Source organism: Gopherus flavomarginatus, chromosome 4 (genome assembly GCF_025201925.1).
Source record: "Gopherus flavomarginatus isolate rGopFla2 chromosome 4, rGopFla2.mat.asm, whole genome shotgun sequence".
Taxonomy (NCBI): Eukaryota; Metazoa; Chordata; order Testudines; family Testudinidae; genus Gopherus; species Gopherus flavomarginatus.
This window is the reverse complement of record NC_066620.1, coordinates 136,421,582-136,445,835: the sequence shown is the minus strand read 5'-3', so window position 1 is coordinate 136,445,835 and position 24,254 is coordinate 136,421,582. Positions and strand designations below refer to the sequence as shown.

The following is a 24,254-nucleotide window of genomic DNA, read 5'->3' as shown; positions in this document are numbered from 1 at the left end:
ACCCCGCAGCTGGTAGGGGGCTCGGGGCGGGCGGTGACCCCGGGAGCCGCAGCCGCCCCCGACACAGCCCCGCTCTGGCGCGCTCCGGGGGCAGCGAGCAGCTGGGGGTTATAGAGCGGGGCCGCCTGGGGCTCGGGGCCGCTGGGAGCGAAGGGCCGGGCGCGGGCTGCACCCAGCTGACCCGGCCCGGGCGCGTCTCCCCGGGGAAGTTTCTCCTGGTCGCTCCGGGCAAGCGGCGCCTCCGGCTCCGATTTCAGCCGCCCAGGCGGGGTGGGGGTGGGCGGTTCGTCTGCCCCGGTCCCTTACCTGGCCCCGTGCAGGGTCCCCGGGGCGCTGTCGCTGGGACTCGGCAGCTGCTCCCCTCCCCGGCTGCCACCCGCGGCTGCTTGGACTGGAATAGGCAGGACGCTGCCAGGGGCAGGCAGCGAGCGGCCGCAGAGCGCAGGCGCTTCCCACGAGCACCAGCCGCTGCCCGGCGGCGGAGACACTGAACAGCTGCGGGAGCGGGGAGCGGGGTAAGAGCGGACTAGGGCGGCGAGCAGACGGGACCCGCCAGGGGGCGCTGTCGCGGGGCTGCTCGCCACGGCGGCTCAGCGCCTGGGTGCAAAGGGGCGGAGAACGGTCTCGGCTCAGCCCCAGGCGAAGGCAGGGCAAGTACCAGCGCCCGGAGGCGAGGGGGTTTGCTGTGCTGCCCACCTCCCGCGATGGGTCTCCACAAGGGGCCCCAGACACTGACTACATACCCCAAGGCTCACAGCCCTATGGGACTGGAGCAACAACCCTTCTAGCTCTACAGCCAATGCACCCCTAAGGCAGGGGGCTGGGGCTGAGACATCACCCGCTGGCTTGAAGTGGCTGGCTCCTACAAAGGCAATTTTCCCTCTCTTGATATGGACACCTCCTCATCAATTATCCAGAGTGGAGTGGACCACATCCACCCTGATTGAATTGGCCCTGTCAACACTGGTTCTCCACTTGTAAGGTAATTCCCTTCTCTTCCTGTGTCACTATATCTGTAATTTTCACTCCATTCATCTGAAGAAGTGTGTGGGGGGGTTCCTACTCACAAAAACTTATGCCCAAATACATCTGTTAGTCTTTAAGGTGCCACCAGATTCCTCATTGTTTTTATCAAATACAGAGTTTACAGTTTGGTTTAATGGCTTTCAGCATCCCCACTGTATAAATTCTTCCACCCACTGCCCCAAGAGCTCTCCCTCACCCCCCCCCCCAACAACAGTACAGAGCTGTGTAGAACTGAACTTGGCAGGATTCCATTGTCCTTTTTTATGACTTCCATGGAATAACACCCATGTTTATTTTCAAGCATTTTTTCTAATGTTTATTGATTTTAAATTTTTACAGTTGTGAGAGCTTGGAGGGGTGTCAAACAATGGAGGGGGGTCAGATAGTAATTGTTTAATAAAAGGAGATGGTTAAGAGTCAAAAAGCTAAAGCTTTTTAAGCATCAAAACACAAAAGGTCGACATCACATATCAAAATACACAAAGTAAATAGTACATCAAATTCTAAACAAGTTCTAAGCTGCATTTTTCTCATTTTGCCTATCTTGTAAATTGCAAGTATTATCCACAGAAAAAATGTTTCTGTGGTTTATGGGTGTGCAGTGAAATTAGAGTGACAAAGTGAGTGAGGTCATATCTTTTATTGGACCAACTTCTCTTGGTGAGAAAGCTTGTCTCTCTCACTGAGAAGTTGGTACAGTAAAAGACATGACCTCACCCCCCCCTTGTCTCTCTAATATCCTGGGGGCAACTGCACTATAACAACACTGCATAAAGTGAAATTGACATTTATCAACATTTATAAATAAAAATCTATCCTTCCAAGTCTCTCAATATATAACAATCTCTTTTAGCTATACTGTATAGACAACACTCTCCCTAGCTAACTAGAAAGCATTCTCTTAAACTGGCCTTGTCTAGTCTAGAAAAGTGCACCAGTTTAACTACATTGATTTAAAACCGAACTAGTTAAACCAGTGTGAAGCCTTAATATAGGCACATTTAAATTGGTTTAACCCTTGTTTATATTTATTAAAAAAAAATTGTCAGTGCAAGCTAAACTGCTATAGGAAAGGACTAAAGCAGGACTATCTCAGGGGGTTATGCCAGTTTAGCCAGATTAATTTAGTTGAATTGGTGCACTTTTCTAGTACAGATGGGCCTAAGAGTCTGTATAGCTGCCTACTGATATATAACCTCTCTTGCATATCTCTTTAGCTATAAAAGTCTATGTAGCTCTCTAGCAAATAGTTTCTTAAATTCTCTAGCTCAGGGGTGGGCAAACTACTAGTTGTGGGCTGGATCCAGCCCATCAGGGCTTTGGGTCTGGCCCATGGCATTGCTACCACCCTGGCACTCCTGGAAGCAGCCGGTACCACATCTAGGGTGACCACGTCCCAATTTTATAGGGACAGTCTCAATATTCAGGTCTTTTTCTTATGTAGGTGCCTATTACCCTGCACCCCCATCCCAATTTTTCACACTTTCTATCTGGTCACCCTAACCACGTCCCTGCAACCCCTGGGGGAAAGGGAAGGGCAGAGGGCTTCATGCGCAGCCCTCATCTGCAGGCACCACCCCCCGCAGCTCCCATTGGCCAGGAACTGGGAAGCATGGCCAATGGGAGCTTTGGGAGAGGTACCTGCAGGCAAGGGCAATGCACAGAGCCCTCTGCCCCTCCCCCCTCCAGGGCCACAGGGACGTAGTGCTGGCCGCTTCCGGGAGCAGCTCGGCACGGGGCCAGAGCAGGCAGGGAGTCTGCCTTAGCTCCGCTGTGCACTGCTGCCACCTTGGAACCGCTTCAGGAAAGCGGACCAGGACGGAGCCCACACCTCAACCCCCTGCCGCACCCCTCCTGCACCCCAGCCCCTGCCCTGAGCCCCCTGCCACACCCTGCGCCATTTCTGCACTCCAACCCATGCCCTGAGCCCCCTCGTACAGCCCACACTCCTCCTGTGCCCCAATCCCTTGCCCTGAGCTCCTTCCTACATAGCACACACCCTGCCACACCCCACACTCCCTCCCACACTCCAAACCCCTACCCCAGTCCTACATTCATGGTCCTGCATGCAATTTCCCCACCCAGATGTGGCCCTCGGGCCAAAAAATTTGCCCATCCCTGCTCTAGCTGATAGTCTCTACAACCAGTGGTCTATGGCAGAAAATGTGGCCTCATAGTTAAAACAAACGATTTGGCTCTGTTCTTACCTTTGATGAGCTGCTTTGTAACTTTGGCAGAGTCACCTAAAGTCTTTGTTTCCTCATATGTATAGGAAATAATAGTATGTACATATTTATATTACCAGTAGTTCCTAGAAGTCCCAACTGAGATCTGTATCCCATTGTTCTAGACACTGTGCAAACAGTCACTGCTGCAAAAAACTTATGTAACTTTAGCACCCTCGTGGCCAAGATGGAGTCTGCTCTGCAGGTAGCTGGCCAAGAGAAGACATGCACAGGAATGCAGCAGGGAACGTTGATTCCATCCCAGGGGCAACTGTTCCCCTCCATAGTGAACATGAACACACACACACACACACACACACACACACAGAATATAGGAAAGGAAAATATTTATTAACAGAGGGATGAAAGGAGAAAAGCAATAGGGGAAAATATAGGGGGAGTGGTAAAACAGGGTTGCATTCAACTCAAGGCCTCACAGGCCTAGTGGTAGCACAGTCTGAAAGGGCAGACACCGAGCAATGTGTCTGCACACACAGTTCAGGAGGCCTGAGCAAAGTTCCAGTCCAGTGGTGAGTCTTGAGTGCTCCTGGTCATCTTCGGCACCAGTGAACTTTCCCCAACAAACCACTCCGGTGCCCTCTTCTGCCGCTCTCTGCAAAGCCACACAGAGCGACAACCTCCCCACTTAACTAGCTAGCAGCCTCCCTCCTTATTCCCAGTGCAGAGTCAGAAGCGCCAGTATGCATGGCCCCATACAGCTCTGGGCAGCAACGATACTGGATCCAGCTCTGATTTGTTCTTCTCGGGTGATTCCTCCCTGGCACAGTGCTCCTCCTGGCTCCTGTCCTGGGGTGTCTGCAATCAGCTGCTCTGTACCTCCCAGGCTTCAGGCAGGTTTTTGGCTGCTTCACTCTGTGAGGGCCTGCTTGCTGCAGTTGCTCTGCCTCACCCACCCCCTGCTCTCCCCTTTCCACCAATAGCACTAACTCCTTCTGGAACAATCAGCACTCCCCCACTCACAAAAAATATTTAAAGGGCTCATGCTCTCTAAACCCTAAAGAGGTTACAGTTACAGTTGAAATAGACAAGACAGACAATGAGTGGAGAGTGGAAACAAAGGCAAGGAGAAATGAAGTCTCTTGAAAAGGTCACGTAGCAAGTTGGTGGCAGATCTGGGGACAGAACCAAGATCTCTTGGCTCACAGTCCAGTACATCTAATTAGAGGGGTGTTGAGGAGCATATTCATGTGTATAAACATAATATAAAGTAATTTCCCCAGATTTATTTGGGACATATATTATATTGCTGTTCTGTATAAGAGGCTATAATGGAGCCGATCCTGCAGTTATTTTGGAGCAAAATTCCCATTAAAGTGAATGGGCAATTTGCGAGTGGAGTTGTTGCAACACTGGACACTAAATGTTTTACACAGGACACAATAATGTATAACAATAGCAACATTTGTAAATGTAACCAGTGTTTCCTCCGGTTTTAAGAAAGAATGGTCAGGACAAGGTAGGAAGGGAGCAATAATTTAGTGGTGTTATGTGCCATATAGCCAGGAAACATCTATCTATTTACTATTTGGATTTATCAAAAAGTATCCTGTAGGTATTATTATTAGAAGGAAATTTGTCTGGGAAAAGATCGCATGGGGGTGAAAAATAATACTGCAACCTTGGAAGGGTTGGAGGAACTATGCTAATTGTAAAAGCATGCACTGAGATGCAATTTGATCTTTCCTCAAAAAGTGGAATAGAGAAATTGCCAAACCACATACAGTGGCTAGTAGGAGTCTGAAGGAATGGTATCTTCTGTGCACTAGAAAATGACCACTTGTGCTTCTGTAATCATGTTCTGAATAGGAGATATAAAACACTGTGTAATAGATTCAGGATCCTGCTCTTTTCCAAAGCCTGACTGATATAAAATAAGGGTCAGCGGCTGAATTTTAATCTCAAAGAAACTTAACAGGTCCACTAGCTGTGACAATAGTATGATAGTACAGTGGTTTTCAACTGGGGTCCAGGGCCCCTAGGTTTCAGGGGGTCTTCCAAGCAGGGCCAGAGTTAGACTCGCTGGGGCCCAGGGCAGAAAGCCAAAGCCCCACCGCCTGGGGCTGAAGTCTGGGGCCCTGAGCCCCACCACCCAGGACTAAAGCTGAAGCCTGAAGAGTGTAGCTTTTTGGGGCCTCCTGTGGCATGGGGCCCCTAAAGCAGTTGTTGTGGCACTGGCGGGCCGTGGGGGGGGGGGAAGGGGAGGGCTCACAAAGAAAAAGGTTGAGAACCCCTGTGATGGTACATAGATTAGGTAGATATGTAATCTGAAGGGTTCACAGAGTCATGGGGCTATAAGGGCAGGGGAAGGTTGTTTGGTATTAGAGCTGTGCAAACTAATCACAGCAGACAATTTATTTAATTAACTAAGCCCCTTTTTCTGTTCATGAATTATCTGTGAACCATCTGATTTATACAGATTTGTTCATTATTTGAAATTGAATTTCTGCAACTATTGCTTCAAGTTTTTGCTATTCGTTCCCAATAGTTGGTCACCTAAATCACATGGTTGCAATGCTAGCTCAAGAAAAAAGACAGTTACCCTTTTCCGTAACTGGTGTTCTTCGAGACATGTTGCTTATGTCCATTCCATATTAGGTGCGTGTGCTCGCCACATGCACTGGTGCTGGAAGATTTTCCCTTAGCAGTATCCGTAGGGGACTGACTCTGGCACCCTCTGGAGTGGCACCCATGTGGTATGGTATAAGGGGTGCCGCTGGCTCCCCCCACCCTCAGTTCCTTCTTGCTGGGAACTCTGACAGTGGGGAAGGAGGGTGGGTCATGGAATGGACATGAGCAACACATCTTGAAGAACACCAGTTACAGAAAAAGGTAACTGTCTTTTCCTCTTAGAGTGCTTGCTCATGTCCATTCCATATTAGGTGACTCCCAAGCAGTACCAACAGAGACAGGTAGGAGTTCACGGATGTGTAGATTGCAACACAGCTCTGCCGAACCCAGCGTCGTCTCTGGCCTGCTGAGCGATGGAATAATGCACCATGAATGTGTGGAGAGAGGACAACATCGTGGCTCTACAGATGTCCTGGATAGGGATGTGTGCCAGGAAGCCTGCCGAGGACACCTGAGCACTAGTCGAGTGGGCTCTAACAATCAGTGGTGGACACCTCTGCGAGGACACCAGAAAGCCCTTCATCCTATCCACTGTGGCGATGAAGAGCTGAGTTGATTTACGGAAAGGCTTGTTGTGCTCTACCTAAAAAGCCAAGGCCCTTCGGATGTCCAGTGCATGAAGATGCCTCTCTTCACTGGTCTTGTGCATTTTGGGACAGAGCACCGGGATGAAGATGTCCTAATTCATATGAAACATAGATACCACCTTCAGCAGGAAGGCCAGGTGAAGCCTCAGCTGAACTTTGTCTTTGTAGAAGACTGTGTACGGCAGTTTTGAGGTCAAGGCTTTAATACCAGAGATTTGTCTCACTGGTGTCACCACCACCAGGAAAGCAACCTTCCACGACAGGTGGGAAAGGGAGCGGGAGCCCCACGGCTCAAAGGGTAGGCCAGTGAACCTAGAGAGGACCAAGTTAAAATCTCACTGTGGGACAGGGGTCCGAACCTGTGAGAAGAACCTCTCAAGGCTTCTCAAGAATTTGACCGTCATGTCATGAGCAAACACCATCTGGCCCTGCATTGGTGGGTGAAAAGCGGAGATGGCCGTGAGATGCACTGTAATGGAAGAATGTGCCAGGCTCAGGTTCTCAGAGAAAGCAGGTAGTCTAAGAGCCGAAGAGGAAGAGCGGGAGGGAAAGATGCCATGCTCGGACTCCCAGCAGGAAAACCACGTTCACTTGGCCAGGTGGGTCAGTCTGGTTGAGGGCTTTGTACTCCCCAGGAGGACCAGCTGGACCTCATCTGAGCAGGTTCACTCCTCTGGGTTCAGCCGCGCAGCAACCACACCAAGAGGTGGAGGCACTAGATTGGGGTGCAAGAGCCGACCATTGTCCTGTGACAGCAGGTCTGGTTGGTTGGGCAGGGGCCAGGGAAGGGCCACTGCCAGATTCATGGGTGTGCCAAACCAGTGCTGGTGAGGCTACACCGGGGCAATCATCATAACCTGTGCCTTGTCTCTCTTGATCTTTGCCAGGACCCTGCTGATGTGTGGAATCAGAGGGAACACATCAGGCTTCCTGACCATGACAAGAGAAAGGCATCAGAGAGGGAGTGCTTGCCTGGACCTTTTTGAGAAAGCCAGTGGTATTTTCTGTTTTTCCTGGTGGCAAATAGGTCCAGCTGGGGAGCTCTCCTCCTCTGGAAGATCATACAGGCTACCTCTGGATGGAGCGATCACTCATGGTGAGAGAAGTAGTCCCTGATGAGGTGATCCGCTAGTGTGTTCTTGACACCAGGGAGGTGACAAGTTTCCAGATGGATCTCGTGGCTGATGCAGAAATCCCAGAGACGGAGTGCATCTTGGCAGAGAGTTGACGAGCAAACTCCCTTTCCTGTTGATGTAGAACATCGAGGCTGTGTTGTCCATCAGGACTCTCCTCATCACCTTGCCCAACAGATGAGGTAGGAAAACTCCACATGCCAAGCAGACTGCCCTAAGTTCTTTGACGTTTACGTGTAACGTCATCTTTTCCAGGGATCGCATACCCTGGGTCTGGAGATCTTCAAGGTGTGCACCCCAGCCGAGGTCCGAGGCATCTGTTACCAACTTGATGGAGTGAGGTGGGGTGTCAAACAGAACTACCTCTAGGACTGTCCTGCGATTGGTCCACCACTGCAGTGAGGTAAGTATTGTTGGGGGGATGGTAATAATCTTTTCTAGGTGATCCCTGGACTGGGAATAGACAGTCATCAATCATTGCTGCAGGGGCTGCATCTGGAGCCCTAGCATGGTGGACAGCATATGTGCATGCCGCCATGTGGCCCAGGAGGCGCAGACAAACCCTGGCTATAGTCAGGGGGAACACAGAGACTTCCATGATGAGGTCCACCAATGTCTGGAACCTTTCTAGCAGCAGGAACGCTCTGGCGCAAGTCAAGTTGAGCACCACTCTGATGAACTCTATCCTCTGCACTGGAACTAATGTAGACTTTTTGTCATTTACCAGAAGGCCCCGGGAGCAGCACATGGCTTGCGGCACTGCAATATCCTTTTGGACTTGAGACCTAGAGCTGCCTTTGACCATCCAGTCATTGAGGTATGAGTAGATCTGGATTCCCTGACGCCTCAGGTAAGAGCCACCACCACCATGTACTTGATAAACACCCTTGGTGCTGTCACCAGGCCAAATGGGAGGACCACAAACTGGTAATGGTTGGGTCCCATTGTAAATAGGAGGAAGTGTTTGTGTCCTTGAAAGATCTCTATGTGGAAGTATGAGTCCTTCAAGTCGAGGGTGGTATACCAGTCTCCTGGATCCAGGGAAGGGATGATAGAGACCAGGGAGACCATGTGGAACTTCAGCTTCTTTAGGTCTCTCAGGTCCAGAATAGAATGCAGACCACCTCTGGCCTGTGGGATTAAAAAGTATCAGGAATAAACCTCCTTGTTCCTGTACTCGAGAGGAATCTCCTCCACCACACCCAGCCGCAGTAACCCTTGAACCTCCAGCACGAGGAGACTTTCGTGAGAAAGGTCCCTGAAGAGGGACAGGGTAGAGGGAGTTGGGTGGATAGAAAGAAACTGGAGGGTATAGCCCTGCACCACCTTGTTCAGGACCCAGCGGACCGAGGTTATAGCAGTCCATGCAAGGAGGAAAGGCAGCTGGAAAAAAATGGGGAAGGTGGATCTGGTGAATAGTCTGGTAGGTTGCCCTCAAAATGATTGCTTGGCACCCTACTTGTTTCAGGTGGAGCCCAACTGAGTGGAAGGTGGAGGAGGGCGGCTCGGGTGGCATTTGTAGTCCTTGACCTTCTTATGAGGTGGGTCCTGATGAGGCTGGCTCCCTTGGCCCTGAGGCTATTGCAGTTTGAACTGATTACATGCCAGGCCTGGGACGTAAAGCCCCAGAGTTTTCAGGGTGGTACGGGAGTCCTTTAAACTGTGCAGCTTGTTGTCTGTCTGCTTTGCAAATAGGACCTGGCTGTCGAAGCGAAGGTCCTTCATCGACCGCTGAGTCTTGGTAGACAAGCTCGAGAGAAGCAGCCAGGAAGCTCGCTGCATAGAGATGGTGGAGGCCATGGTGAAGACGGCAGAATCTGCCGTGTCTGAAGTTGCTTGGAGGGCCGATCTGGCCACAGCCATGCCCTCCTCGAGGATTGCCCGGAATTCCTTCCTGGAGCCTTTGAGGAGTGAAGCCTCAAACTTGGCCATGGCTTGCCACATGTTGTAATCGTAGTGGCCAAGTGATTGGCCACTCTCAACTGCAGGCTGGAAGATGAATAAACTTTGCATCCAAAAAGATCCAGCCTCCTTGAGTCTTTGTTTCTGGGGTTTGCCCTGGGTTGTCCTTGCCTCTCTCTGTGGTTAACTGCCTCAATCACCAGGGAATTGGGGGCTGGGTGGGAATATAAGTATCCATGCCCATTGGTTGGCATAAAGTACTTGCACTCAGCCCTTTTGGAGATTGGGGGCAAGGAGGATGGAGTCTGTCACAGGGCAGTGGTAATTTTCGATACCCCCTCATGAAGGGGTAAAGCAAGGGCTGATGAGCAGAGAACATCAAACAGGGAGTCCCAAGGCTCCTCCAATTCCTCAGCCTGAAGCCCCAGGCTAGATGTGACCCTCTTCAATAGTTCCTGGTGCACCTTAGCATCATCCTGAGGAAATGGTGAGGGGGCTCCATGATAGCCTCATCAAGTGACAAGGACGATGCGGTACCCCGGAATACTCGATGACCGTTGGTGGTCCAGCAGACTGCTCCCCTGGATATTCCTGGACTCGTGAGGTCTTTCTCCTGAAGCCTTGAGCACTGGAGGGGGCCGGGATGTCAAGGCCACTGGCCTGTCTGAGGCTCCCAACACTGAACAGGCAGCCTGAGAAGGCTGGGTGAACCTCCAAGGGTTCCTTGGGTACCATGGTGCCAGCCACTGTGCCTGGGGCCATGGGACAGGTTTTGGTGCTGATGATGTAGATGGCACTGCAGGCATTGGAGGCTGTCCCACTGTCAGGGAACTCTGTTCCATGCCAGAGCTATAGCCAGATCGGTTGCTTGCAGGCGACCAGAATCAGGTGGAGCAGCAGCTCCTATCTGACTGGTGCTGGTTGCTGAGCCTGGAGGTAGACCTGTCCGAGTGAGATGAACGTCTTGGTCGAGGCCTCGGGGAACTATGGCATTTGGTGAATTGGCATTGGAAATCTGGCAATCTATGCCTTACGCTGCTGGACCGATACCAGGACATCGAGCAGGACCGGGAGCTATCACGAGCCAGTTGCCGGGAGGATCTTCGTGAATACAGCGATCCCTGTCTCAGAGACCAATGATGGCAGGCTGGTGACCAGTGGCTTCGGTCCCCCAGTTGGTCCCAGGATCTATACCGAGCTCTTGGTGACATGAGGGGTCGGTCTCGGTGCTCCTGCCAGGGGGCGAGTGCCCCGGATGGTCTACGCCTGGCTACTGGCGAGATATGCCTCAAATCCTGCTGTCAATGCCCAAGGTCCAGGGACCAAAAAGGGCTCCACTGAGCCTGTCTTTCTGGCTCTGAGGCATGATGGCTTCAGGCAGGATGGTGGTGGGACATCCCTTGCAATGAGAAATGGTGCCACTGAGGCGGGGACATATGCGGAGGTCCCAAGGTGGGTTTGTCCCAAGACCTGAGTACCACCGGAGTTGGTGTGGGTGGCACCGAGAGCATCAGGATCTCCTGAGCAGTCTGCAGAGCTTTGGGCGTCGATGGCACCTGAAACTGACAGAGGTCGGTGTCACCATCTGGGGACGCAGGCAAGGGATAGGATGGGCTGCACCGCTCAGCTTGAGCTGGGGCCTGACTTCCCAGAAGGGGTATTGAGCTGTCCAGCATGGGTCTTGGCTTGCCCCCAGCCCTCTCCTTTCTCTTGGGGGAAGTAGGAAATCATCCCTTCACAGTCCTCTTCGGCTTGAAGGGGGAATGGTGCTGGCCCATGGACGGTGGTGCTGGCAGGACATTCCCCACCGCTGCTGCGGTGCTCCGTGCCAAGTTGGCTCTTTGCTCTGGAGCCAGAGTGACTGATGACTCCATCAGGAGTGCTCTAAGTCATTTGTCACGCTTCTTTTTAGTCCTGGGTATGAAGGACTTGCAAACATGACACTTGTCACTTATAAGCCCTTCATTCAAGCACCTAAGACAGCTACTATGGGGATTGCTGATGGGCATGGGCTATTTGCAGCAATCACAGAGCTTGAAGCCTGGGGACCAGAGCATGCCCTGTCCCCAGGCTGAGTCCCGTTTGGGACTAAGGAAGGCTTTAAGAACTACTACTATGGTTAACTAATTCAACTACTAACTGTAAACAACTAAATTATAGGTTTTGCAAAGTTTGCAAGAACGGAGAACAATTAACTCTAGCCGAAGGAGCAGACATTTCAGCACCATCACTGGTGGCAAGAAGGAACTGAGGGTGGGGGAAGCCAGTGGTGCTCCTTATACCATGCCACGAGGGTGCCACTCCAGAGGGTGCCAGAGCCAGTCCCCTACGGATACTGTTAAGGGAAAAACTTCCAGGACCAGTGCATGTGGCGAGCACACACACACCTAATATTGAATGGACATAAGCAAGCACTCAGAGGAACTAAAACTCTCTATCAAAAACTATTGAAGCCAACAAAGCCAGGATTCAGCATACAGTCTTCACTACCTGTTGCTAGCTTGGTAATAAGGGTGGGGAAACAATCGCGAATCTGTCCAGAGTTTGTATGCGTGTTTCTGGAGTTAGGGAATATTGGATAAAGATTTTCAAGAAGGGTATTTTTGACATGTCCCAATTAGGGCTGAGAAGCCAGGGGAAACATCCCAGTTGCCAGAGACTCAGGTTATTATTACCACATTGCTTTGAGTCAGCATGAAGCAGCTCTTACTTCACACTGCACAACACTGTGACATGAGCAGTAAAGTAAAATATTAGCATTTCAACTTGTTCCTGGTTGAGTAAGGTCACATTCCTGAACGGTCATTCTGAGATGCTGGAACAATTTGTATGGTGGGGTGCTGAGAGCCAATGATCCAAACTCTAAACCCTGTATATGATGGAAACCACTTCAAGCCAGAGGGTACGGCAGCACCCTTAGTTCCAGCTCCTATGGGGTCATTGCAGCTGCAGATTTGGCAGCATTTTTTGAACGAATCCTGATCTTTCTGCTCCCTTGTTGGATGACTCCCAAACCCAAAGAGTTTTTAAGATGACCACACAAACACTTTTGGTGCTAATCCTCACACAAATCCATATTAATGACCATCCACAATAGTTTATCTTTCTGCACACATTTTTGGGAACAAAAATGAATGCGTAGAACAAAGCAACTGTGAAAACTGTCAAAGTGAATTTGTGGGATTCTGTTGGAACAAATATTTGTGAATACTTTATTACCCCATTAGGCTTATTTTAATTCTTTCCTTACTTTCCAGTGTTTATTGGGAAGTGTAACTTTAGTTGTGAATTTTCTGGCCTCTAGGTATTTGTGTCCTTTAAAATTACAATGTTCTATTAAGGATTTTCTCCCTTACATAATAAAATGCATTTAACTTTAATTCCAATATAACACGGTTCCCTTCCCCTCCCCAAATATTTAATCAGGCTCTTGGTACAGATAACCAGAGGTGGTGATTTGCTGGAGGATGCTTGACCCCCACTTCACCCCACACCCCGGCCTCACTCCGAAAGAGGTAGGAGAGAAGCGTGACAGAGATGGGAAAGACAAGAAATACCAGGGAAGGTTAATAACTGGAATAATACATTCTGGGGAGTGAGGGTCAAGAGCAAGCATCTGTCCAACCTGTGAGTGCGCACAGTCCTCTCCCAGCACATAGGAAAGAATCTGTGGAGCCTGGAGACCAAGTGTAAGTATTTCACGTGTTTGTTCAGAGCAGGAGTCTAAAACAAGAGACTTCAAGATACCGTCTACCTTGAGCATTAACTTGGGCTAAGGGGACCCTAACCTAACTAGTCTGTTCCTTAGCTGGATTAACTACTAAAGTAATGTACTGTGTGATCACTTAAAAAGATAAAACAATTGACATTAAGAGTCTGATCCTACATTCCCTGTGTGTTCAAAACTCTCACAATGCAGGACTATAGAATCAGAAACATTTTAAGCCCGATTCTGATCTCATGTACTCCCTTTATTTAAAAAACAACAAGGAGTCCTTGTGGCACCTTAGAGACTAACACATTTATTTGGCATAAGCTTTCGTGGGCTAGAACCCACTTCATCAGATGCATGGAGTGGAAAATACAGGAGCAGATATAAATACATGAACAGATGTGAGTTGCCTTACCAAGTGTGAGGTCAGTCTAATGAGACAATTCAATTAACAGCTGGATACCAATGGAGGAAAAATAACTTTGAAATGGTAATGAGTGTGGCCCATTTCAGACAGTAGACAAGAAGGTGTGAGTAACAGTAGGGGGAAATTAGTATTGGGGAAATTAGGTTTATTTAAACTCACTACAGCAGAATGCATGCCGATATATATTATGAACTACTTTAATCCTTGCCAGAAGAATCAGGATAAAATATTCCTGCAGAAATTTTGAATGATCTTTCCAATACTAGACAAACAATGAATCATTTAAAATATTTCCCCCAGATTTCATTGAAGATTGCTAAAGACCAGTCTGATGCATTACATTTATTATAGCTCTTTGCTCTGTAAAGTAAACCTATTATACTGAGCCCTTAAAAGTAGACACTGCAGTGCACACACCCACACACACATTTGCAGTAGGTCTACTTTTTTTTGCACCTAATGCTATTTTCAATAAATCCATAAAGCACTGTGTATACAATGCTGTTCTGACCTAAAGTACCTATTCAAATAACTATGACTACAGTATTTATAGACTGCTATGTTCTTACCATTTATAATGAATCTCCAAATTGTTTTATATATGCCAAATGGACTCTAATTGTATTGAAAAACTATAACTGAGTTGGGACTGGAAAATGGAGACTCAGCCAAAAAACAGTATGGGCTGTATCCTGGTATTGATTTTTGAGCACTGATTTCACTGGGGAGTTCTGCTTAAAAACATAGGACGAGATTTCTAGAAACTAAAATAAGACAATTATGAAGTTTGAAAAAATATAAAATGTTTCTCAGATAAATCTCTTAGCAAAATATAATACAAAGTTACATCAAAATTAGATATAGTTATGAATAAAAACTATGTTAAAGGAACATTAAAGTTGCAGAGTTAAATAAATACTCAGAAGTTAGGCAAGTTAGGAATTAAAGTTGCCTCTGCAACCTTATTTCAGTCTTCTTCTGCATACACTACTCCTGGGGGGAATTCTGCACCAAAAATTAAAAAATGCTCTGCCAAAAAAATTCTGCACACTATATTTTAAAATTCTGCATATTTTATTTGTCAAAAACAACACTATATAATCCTGTTTTAATTATTTTGGTAATTTATTTCAAAATACCCATCAGCAAGTATTTCTGTAATAATACAGACAACAAAATAGATTCTGGAAATGTTTTTGGACAAATAGATTCCTTACTAGACATATTAATACAGAACTTTGAGTAATTCATTTAAACTGCAATGCAGAACCATATTTCCTGCACCCCTCAGAAGCAGTGCAAAGGTTTGAGGGAGTTAGGGGTAATGGAGGAACTGAGGGATAGGGAAGTACTTGCTGGGAAAGAGCTGGAAAGTGAACCTGGAGGGTTGTTGGATGTGGGTGGGAGAAGTAGGGAACAGTTTTTGGGGGATGGAGGAGGGATAGTTAGGAAGTTGGGAAGCCTCTCCCATGCAGACCCTGACTGACCCCTCACCTTTCCCGGTCAGGTACATCTCCCCTGTACCCTCCTGCCCCCCATCCGCATGTGTCCCTGCAACCCCACTTGCACCTACCCCCTAGTCCAGACTGTCCCTCCTGCTAGCCCTTCTGAACCCCAGCCTATATGACCCCTAGCAGCTCCATGTGGCCTGGCTGTGTGTCCTCTCCACCCCGCCCTCCCCCCCAATATCCCAGGCCTCCTCACCTGGCTCTGCAAGCAGGGTGCTGTGAGGAATGAGCCTCTACTCTCTCCCTCTTGGCTGCTGACTGCTAGGGCTGGTGAGTGGTGAGCTGGCTGCTGTATTGTAGCACCCCATCATTCCCTTCTGGGAGAGAGGCAGAACTGCAGCACCTGTCCGACAATGTATTTTCTGCAGCGGAAAAAAATCTGCAGGGCACATTAATTCTGCGCATATGCAGTGGTACAGAATTCCCCCAGGAATAGTATGTATTATGATTAAGGATAATATTTAGTCATGGAGGTCACAGATTCCATGACTTTACTGGAGCTTTGTGAGTTCTTTGGCTTCAGCTGTCAGCAGCTGCAGTTGGGGCCAGAGCCAGAGTTGTGCACCCCGGGCCATCCCCAGCTGTGGCTGTGCCTGCCCCATGGCTGTGGCAATAACTGGAGCCAGGGCTGTATATCCCCCACAACCAGTGGTTGTTGCCAGGGCTACCCTCGCCCGGGGCTCTGCACCTCCCCCCATGCCACCATGGCTGGGGTTGAGGCTATGCCCACATGGCGGTGGTGCTCAGGCTCTCAGTTCCCCCACACAGGGCCCAACTGTCATTCATGCCTCCCCGCTCAGCCTTTCCCTTCAACCCCCATCCCCCAGTTATTTTTTAGTAAAAATCAGACAGGTTGTAGGCATCTGTGAATTTTTGTTTTTTGGCTGTGATCTGTATGTGACTTCTAACACAAACTCTTAACCTTAATTATGATACAGTCTTTAATTACATGATCACCTACTATTTTTCCAAAGGACCCCTGCCTCACTGAATGAATAGGTAGCTATTCAACATTTCTTTTTATCCCTCACATTCAATGTGCGGTTCCATGCCTTATGTACCACACACCATTCCAATGCTGCACTGAATACAGAATAAGTAATTTCTTCATAATTGTTTTTATGGTGCTCTCACCATAGTTTCTTTGACCTAGAGCCTCAAAGATATTTAGGCACCTAACTGCCATTGATTTCAATGTGAGTTTGGTGCCTAAATACCTCTGAGGAGCTGGGTCTCACTGCTTCACATATTAATCAATTTTCAAAACACTCCTTTGAGATTAAATGGTATTATCACTCTCATTGTAGAGCTGGCATTCAACATCTTTAGACACAGGACCATATTTCACTTCAGGGCTGCCCAGAGGATTCAGGGGTCCTGGGGCAAAGCGGGGAAGCAGCAGCGGTCTGGGTCTTCGGTGGCGAGGGGCCCTTCAGTTGGTCTGCGTCTTCAGCAGCATTGAAGGGCCCCCTGCTGCCGAAATGCTGCCGAAGACCTGGACTGCCGCCGGGCCAGGGCTCGCGGGGCATTTCGGCAGCGAGGGACCCTTCAGTCGCTTCTGTGTCTTCGGCAGAACTGAAGGGCCCCCCACTGCCGAAATGCTGGCTGAAGACTCAGACCTGGGGCAAATTGCCCCACTTGCTCTCCCCCGGTCAGCCTTGTTTCAATTCCTTCACTACAAACCTTCCATCTTCTGCAACAAATGAAACAGGGGTCCTACAAACAGTATCTTCATTCCCCACACAGCCCAGAGCCATTCCCAGAGCACCGTCCATCCTCTACACTGTAAGAATTTTGTGTGTGTGTGTGTGGTATAAAGGTTTTATGAGCAGGAATTGAGAATGGTTGCACAACTAAGTAACTTGACAAGTAATGCAAGTTATTCCAAATAAATGTTAATGAAACTTCATACCCTCTTATTACATATATGCCATATGTACTATGGAAAAAAACTATTAAGACTGCTTTAGAGAAATTTTAATATTTTTCACTGAGATTTCCTTTTGTATTCTTCTACCTGTAAAATCAGGAGCCTTTCGATTTGTCTATACTTGGCATTTTCAGTCAGTGGTAGCCAGCAACTGGTGTTAGCTGCACCAGTGCAAGTCCCAACTGTAGACAAGGAAAGCCAGGATTTCAGGCAGCAGTATACTTAACTAATGCAAATTGCAGCTTTTTTAAAGTATACCTGGGGTTTGTATTAGTGCAGTTACACTGGGAGTTGGGCCCCCGCTGGCTTAATCTCAATTCAACAAGACTTCAGCTACCAGGAGCCCACATTGTACCAAAAAGAAAAAATAATTGTGCAAATATCTAAACTGATCAAAAATAGCTTTTTGTGTATAAAAGTCTCATGATTTTGAAGTTTGGTATTTGAAGATCTTCCAGGGCTAGAAGTGAGTGCCAGCACTGAGAGAAGCAAACATTATTCACTCTATTATTTTATTGCAGCTGCTTATGGTGCTTATATGGCCCCTATCATTAGCTTCTGAGTACATCACAATCTTTAATGTACTGACTCACAAAACTGCTGTGAGGTAAGGAAGCACCATTTCACAGACGAGAAACTTAGGCTGAGTGATTTACTGAAGGTCATACAACAAGTCAATGATAGAACAGAGATTTAAAATCCAGAACCCCGGGTAGCGCTTTAGCTGCTGGAACATCGTCCTCTACTCCCTCAAGCTCTTAGAAGCTTCTTACCTTCTCCATGGGTGATGTCTGTATGCTGCCTTTGTAGGTAAAAATCTGCCAGCAGTTTTTTGACCTTAAACACAATCCTGCAAATCCTTACTCATGCAGTTAGTCCCACTGAAGTCATAGCTGCTGCTTAAGCCTCCCGGAGCAGCCGGGTAGGTCACATGCCTCACTTGTGTAGGAGAAAATCAGCACATTTGTATTTATGAAGCTCCACCTACACTCTTTGATTCACCAAGATGATGTGGCTTTATTTACATGTTAAGTTACCAGGCTAAATTGCTAATTTGCATGTTAAATTTCATTAATTCCTTTGATTCACAATGGGACACGAGTATGCATAGAACAGACGTGAAGACTTTGAAAGTTAAAATAACATAGTGGGTTATGTACAGCACTTGTCTTCTTGAGCACCTCTGTGCTGGATTACTACCACCACAAAATTCAAACATCAGTGTTTACATGGCCAGGTTCTGTGAATGGTGTACTAAAACAATCTGTCCAAACCATGCAAGACCCATTACAGCTTTTACTGCATCTACACTAGACAGAAAATTAAGCAGAAACTGCAGACACACACAGAACTCTACAACAAGAAACAAGTTAGTATGAATTATGCAGATGAAAAATTGATGCACTCCCTCTGGAATCATGAACCCATTATGGTACTTATATTTTTCATGCATATTAATATAATCAAAATAAACATTTTCAAAAGGTAGGCTAAGGAATCATTTGACAGTGTGTCTATTCAACTATCTCAGAGTATTTCAGAAATACTCCCATTTTTTAAATATAAATTCAACTATTACAGCAGTAGAGTAATTAATCTATTTTTACACCCCGAGCTTAGTGTAGTTTTTTTTCTTCATGTTATGTACCTAAATAATTACGAATGGTTTTAAATTAACAGATGGTCTTGCAAGACCAGTTCACATCAGTGGCAAAATACTTTATTGTAATGTTTCATGTTGGTTGAGAATATAATGGTAGGCAATGCATTGTGTCACAATAATTTCATATTATCAAACTTTTTTCTAGAAAGTGGTATCAACATCATTTCATAATTGTAAGAGTACATAGCTTCATCGGAGTGGAAAGTTTACAGCATTATTATTTTTGCTTGTTTCTCATTTTTCTTGAAAACAGGCTGAATCTTGTGTGCTATGTACCATAATCTACTCTATGATCAAGCCTTCTTTGATCAGATTGAGCCACAGTTTCTGTTTTGGTCCAAGGAAAATAATTCTTGATTAGAAGTTGCACCATGTATTATAATAAATAGAGCTAAGTTCTCCCTGGTTGTTACCCTGGCAGTGGAGTAAAATATAAGGCTTGGTCTACACTACGCATTTAAACCGATTTTAGCAGCATTAAACCGATTTAACGCTGTACCCGTCCGCAGTACGAGGCCCTTTATATCGATATAAAGGGCTCTTTAAATCGGTTTCTGTACTCCTCCCCGACGAGAGGAGTAGCGCTAAAATTGGTATTACCATATCGGATTAGGGTTAGTGTGGCCGCAAATCGACGGTATTGGCCTCCGGGTGGTATTCCACAGTGCACCACTGTGACCGCTCTGGACTGCAATCTGAACTTGGATGCAGTGGCCAGGTAAACAGGAAAAGCTCTGCGAAATTTTGATTTTCATTTCCTGTTTGCCCAGCGTGGAGCTCTGATCAGCATGGGTGGCAATGCAGTCCCAAATCCAAAAAGAGCTCCAGCATGGACCGTATGGGAGATACTGGATCTGATCGCTGTATGGGGAAACAAATCTGTTCTATCAAAGCTCCGTTACAGAAGATGAAATGCCAAAGCATTTGAAAAAAAAAATCTACAGGCTACAGAGTGCTGCGTGACAAGCATAACGGGAAGCCAGAGACTCAAATGGACCCTCAGGGAAGGAGGGAGGGGGTACTGAGGACTCCAGCTATCCCACAGTCCCCAGCAATCTCCGAAAAGTATTTGCATTCTTGGCTGAGCTCCCAATGCCTGTAGGTTCAAACACATTGTCCGGCGTGGTTCAGAGAATAGATCGTCAATTTACTCCCCCCCCCACGTGAAAAAAGGGAAAGAAATCGTTTCTTGACTTCTTTCAATGTCACCCTATGTCTATTGAATGCTGCTGTTAGACACGATGCTGCAGCAGTGAAGAGCAGTATCCGCTCCTCTCCCCTGCCTGGTGGCAGACAGTGCAGTAGGACTGGTAGCCGTCCTTATTATCAACCCATGAGTGCTCCTGGCTGGCTTCAGGTGAGGCTGGCTGGGGGCGCCTGGGTGAAAATAGGAATGATTCTCGGTCATTCCCAGTAGATGGTACAGAACGGCTGGTAACCGTCCTCATCATAGCAACTGGGGGCTGAGCTCCATCAGCCCCCTCCCTTTCCTGTGTAAAGAAAAGATTCTGTCCTGCCTGGACTATCATAGCAGAGGCATGCTGGGCTCCTCTCCCCTGCACTGCTTAATGTCCTGCCTGGACTGTCATAGCACCGGGAGGCTGCCTCCCCCTCATTTTATCTCTCTAACAAGTCATTGTTTCTTATTCCTGCATTCTTTATAACTTCATGACACAAATGAGAGGGGGGGGGGACACTGCCACGGTAGCCCAGGAAGGTTGGGGGAGGAGGGAAGCAATGGGTGGGGTTGTTGCAGAGGCACCCCCCGTGAGTGGCATGTAGCTCATCATTTCTGCGGGATCTGACACGGAGCAGCTGTGCTCTCTGATACACTGGTTCTCTAGTACACTTGCCCCATATTCTAGACAGGACTGACTATTTTTAGAAACCATAAAGGAGGGATTGACTCGGGGAGTCATTCCCAGTTTTGCCTTTGCGCCCCTGGCCGATCTCAGCCAGGGGCACCCATGATAGCAGCAGACAGCACAGAAGGACAGATAACCGTCATCTCATTGCCAAATTACACCAGCAGCAGACGATACAGAACGACTGATAACAGTCTCTGCCATCATGCAAAAGCAAATGAATGCTGCTGTGTAGCGCTGGAGTATCGCCTCTGTCCGCGGCATCCAGTACACATACGGTGACTGTAAAAAAAAAAAAAAAAGCTGAACGGGCTCCATGGTTGCTGTGCTATGGCATCTGCCAGGGCAATCCAGGGAAAAAGGGCACGAAATGATTGTCTGCCGTTGCTTTCCCGGAGGAAGGAATGACTGACGACATTTACCCAGAACCACCCGCGACAATGATTTTTGCCCCATCAGCCACTGGGCTGTCAACCCAGAATTCTAAAGGGCAGAGGAGACTGCAGGAACTATGGGATACCTATGGAATAGCTACCCACAGTGCAACGCTCCAGAAATCGACGCTAGCCTCGGACCATGGACGCACACCGCCGAATTAATGTGCTTACTGTGGCCACATGCACTCCACTTTATACAATCTGTTTTATAAAACTGGTTTATGTAAAATCGGAATAATCCCGTAGTGTAGACGTACTCTAAGTCTTGCGCTTTACACAAGACTAAATTCTGCCACCCATACTAGGGGAACTCCTGAGAATGCTAGTGGTGCAAACACCATCTTCTCTCTTTGAGCTGAATTCTTCCTGGGGCACAGTTATCTTGCTGGTTGGTGGCATGAAATTTGCAATTCAGAAGGGGGATTCCTGCTTGACATGTTCAAAAATGCTGAAAGCACTAATCAGTTGATAGACTGATGCACAGATGAAAGGGCAAACAGCTGCTTTTAAAATAGTCACATGGTGCCAGATTCTACCACCGTTACTTATAATAGTACCCAACTACATCAGTAGCCCGACAATGCATCTCGCCAAAGAGCGAGGTGCTACTCAAGCAGAGTCATTACAGTCCAAGTAAGGGATTCACAATATGGACCTCTGTGCTTCATAGAGCAGCATTGACATGATTACCCTGTCACTTAAACCAGTAAGACCTCACTGATGAATGACATTATTCCCGATTTACACAGTGGGGTGAGACTAGCATCAGGCCCAAAGTCTATATCTGTCTCTCTGTACATACTCACACTGACAGTTAGGACCCTACCAAATTCAAAGTCAACTTTGGTCAATTTCATGGTCACAGAATTATAAAGGGGAGTTTTGTCACTGACTTCAAAAGTGGACCAGAATTTTACTCCATATATCTGATAATACAAGCAAGGGAAATTAGTACTAGTAAGTTTTGTAGAACTTCTATTACTTAAAATTAGCCTTCTTTAAAAGAAGTCAGGATGTCTTGATTTTAATGTCTAACAGAGCAATAAATCAACACTTTGTCAATGTCAAAGCTAGAATACTAGCTTTCTAATGGCATTTCTAGTCCTACGGGTTCATAAAATATTGTAAAACCTCTTATTGGTCCAAAACAAATTATATAGCAAAGGACATGTTCAATCCTGGGTTTTTATCTATGTCAGATTTGGTGAGGAAAAAATAATTTGGGGGTACCATTTAAAAAAAAAAGATGCTGAAAGTTTATCTGAAGAGTGAGATATTTGATAATTGTGGGTCAGATGGCTGAGTTGGCAGAACACAAGTGAGAAGTCAACAGAGCAATAAGAGAACTGGAACAGGTTCAGAGACGGGCTACTAGGATGATCCGAGGAATGGAAAATTGTCATATGAAAGGAGACTCAAACTTGGCTTGTTTAGTCTAGCCAAAAGAAGGCTGAGGGGGGATATGCTTGCTCTTTATAAATATATCAGAGGGATTAATATTAGGGAGGGAGAGGAATTATTTAAGCTTAGTACCAATGTAGACAAGAACAAATGGGTATAAACTGGACACTAGGAAGTTTAGACTTGAAATTAGACGAAGGTTTCTAACTATTAGAGGAGTGAAGTTCTGGAACAGCCTTCCAAGGGGAGTAGTGGGGGCAAAAGACATATCTGGCTTTAAGATTAAGCTTGATAAGTTTATGGAAGGGATGGTATGATGGGATGGCCTAATTTTGGCAACTGATCTTTGATTATCAGCAGATAAGTATGCCCAGTGGTCGGTGATGGGATGTTGGATGGGATGGGATCTGAGTTACTGCAGAGAATTCTTTTCTGAGTGCTGGCTGGTGAGTCTTGCCCATATGTTCAGGGTTTAGCTGATCGCCAAATTTGGAGTCGGGAAGGAATTTTCCTCCGGGGCAGATTGGCAGAGGCCCTGGAGGTTTTTCGCCTTCTTCTGCAGCGTGAGGCATAGGTCACTTGCCGGTGGATTCTCTGCAGCTTGAGGTCTTCAAACCACAATTTGAAGACTTCAGTAACTCAGACATAGGTTAGGGGTTTGTTATAGAAGTGGATGGGTAGGGTTCTGTGGCCTGCTTTGTGCAGGGGGTCGGACTAGATGATCACATTGGTCCCTTCTGATCCTAGAATCTATGAGAACCCAATTATATGAGGTGCAAGCCCACCTCCTATCAAATGGTGTACAGCCTCAGCTCCAAAGTTAATTTAGGGAGTCAGCATCTTTCAGTTAATTAAATGGCTGCAGGTATTGCCACAGGGTTACAGAAAAAGTCATTTGTGGACTGTGACATCATGTGGTATAACATAGGGACTACATAATAAAGAGGCTTTTATTAGCATGAATTTGGGATTACCCCATTATACACGAGTAGCTCTGCAGTATCACATGGCACCACTACATATCTATCTCCCTAGAAAATGGACAAAGCTAAAAGCAGAATGTGTTCTTGCACTGTACAATACTACTTTTATTTGTATTGAGTGATGTACAATATATATGTTTTACATCACTTGTAATAACTTTGTTAAAATACATGGATTTATTTGGTTTGTTCTGTAAAGCCACTCTTACTGAAAACCACTTGACTCAGGCTCCATGATGAATGTGTTTTTGAAAGAGTTTTTCCTCTTACACAGTAAGATTACCTTCAAGGAAGAGACTGTGGCAACTGCTTTAAATCTCCACCAATGACTCTTAAGATCTAGTTAAAAAAAAAAAAAAAAAAAAAAAAGGCAGGCAGGCACTAACTTTTCCTCCCAAACCCTAGAGCAATTTTTAAGTTTTAAATATTAAAAAGGCAATCTACCTTGATATGTATCAAGCATTAATATTGTCTCATAAAATAGTAATGGTTCTGCCTTTTTGATTACAGGCATGCATCAAGCATAGAGCAAGGTAGTAAGTTAGGAAAGACATTCAAACACCTCTTCCCCAAAGGCACAATGTCCTCAAAATCAATTGGAAAAGGTATAAAACTAGCTTTCTCCAACCAAATGTTGATCTTGAATCCCCATAAACTATTAAAGACACCCACACTAGGGAGAAGATGTATTTTAAATTAAAACATTTATAGGTACAGAGAAGTGACTTTGCAAGCTAAACAGGAGTACTTCACTAAGAATACTTTGCTGTTTTATGTTGGTAGCCCTACGTATTTACTGATTTGTG

General features: G+C 46.8%; 1 long non-coding RNA gene across 2 annotated transcripts; it reads left to right on the top strand.

The window, feature by feature from the left end:
• The first annotated feature begins 354 nt into the window (after window positions 1-354).
• Window positions 355-9,604, top strand: LOC127049079 (uncharacterized). 2 transcript variants are annotated; one of them, XR_007773874.1, is made up of 5 exons: window positions 355-515; window positions 925-982; window positions 7,876-8,023; window positions 8,348-8,470; window positions 9,316-9,604. It is a non-coding gene; the product is annotated as an uncharacterized LOC127049079 (long non-coding RNA). The 2 variants fall into 2 exon arrangements; XR_007773873.1 differs by lacking the exon at window positions 355-515 and having other exon boundaries at window positions 624-982.
• The last annotated feature ends 14,650 nt before the right edge of the window (window positions 9,605-24,254 follow it).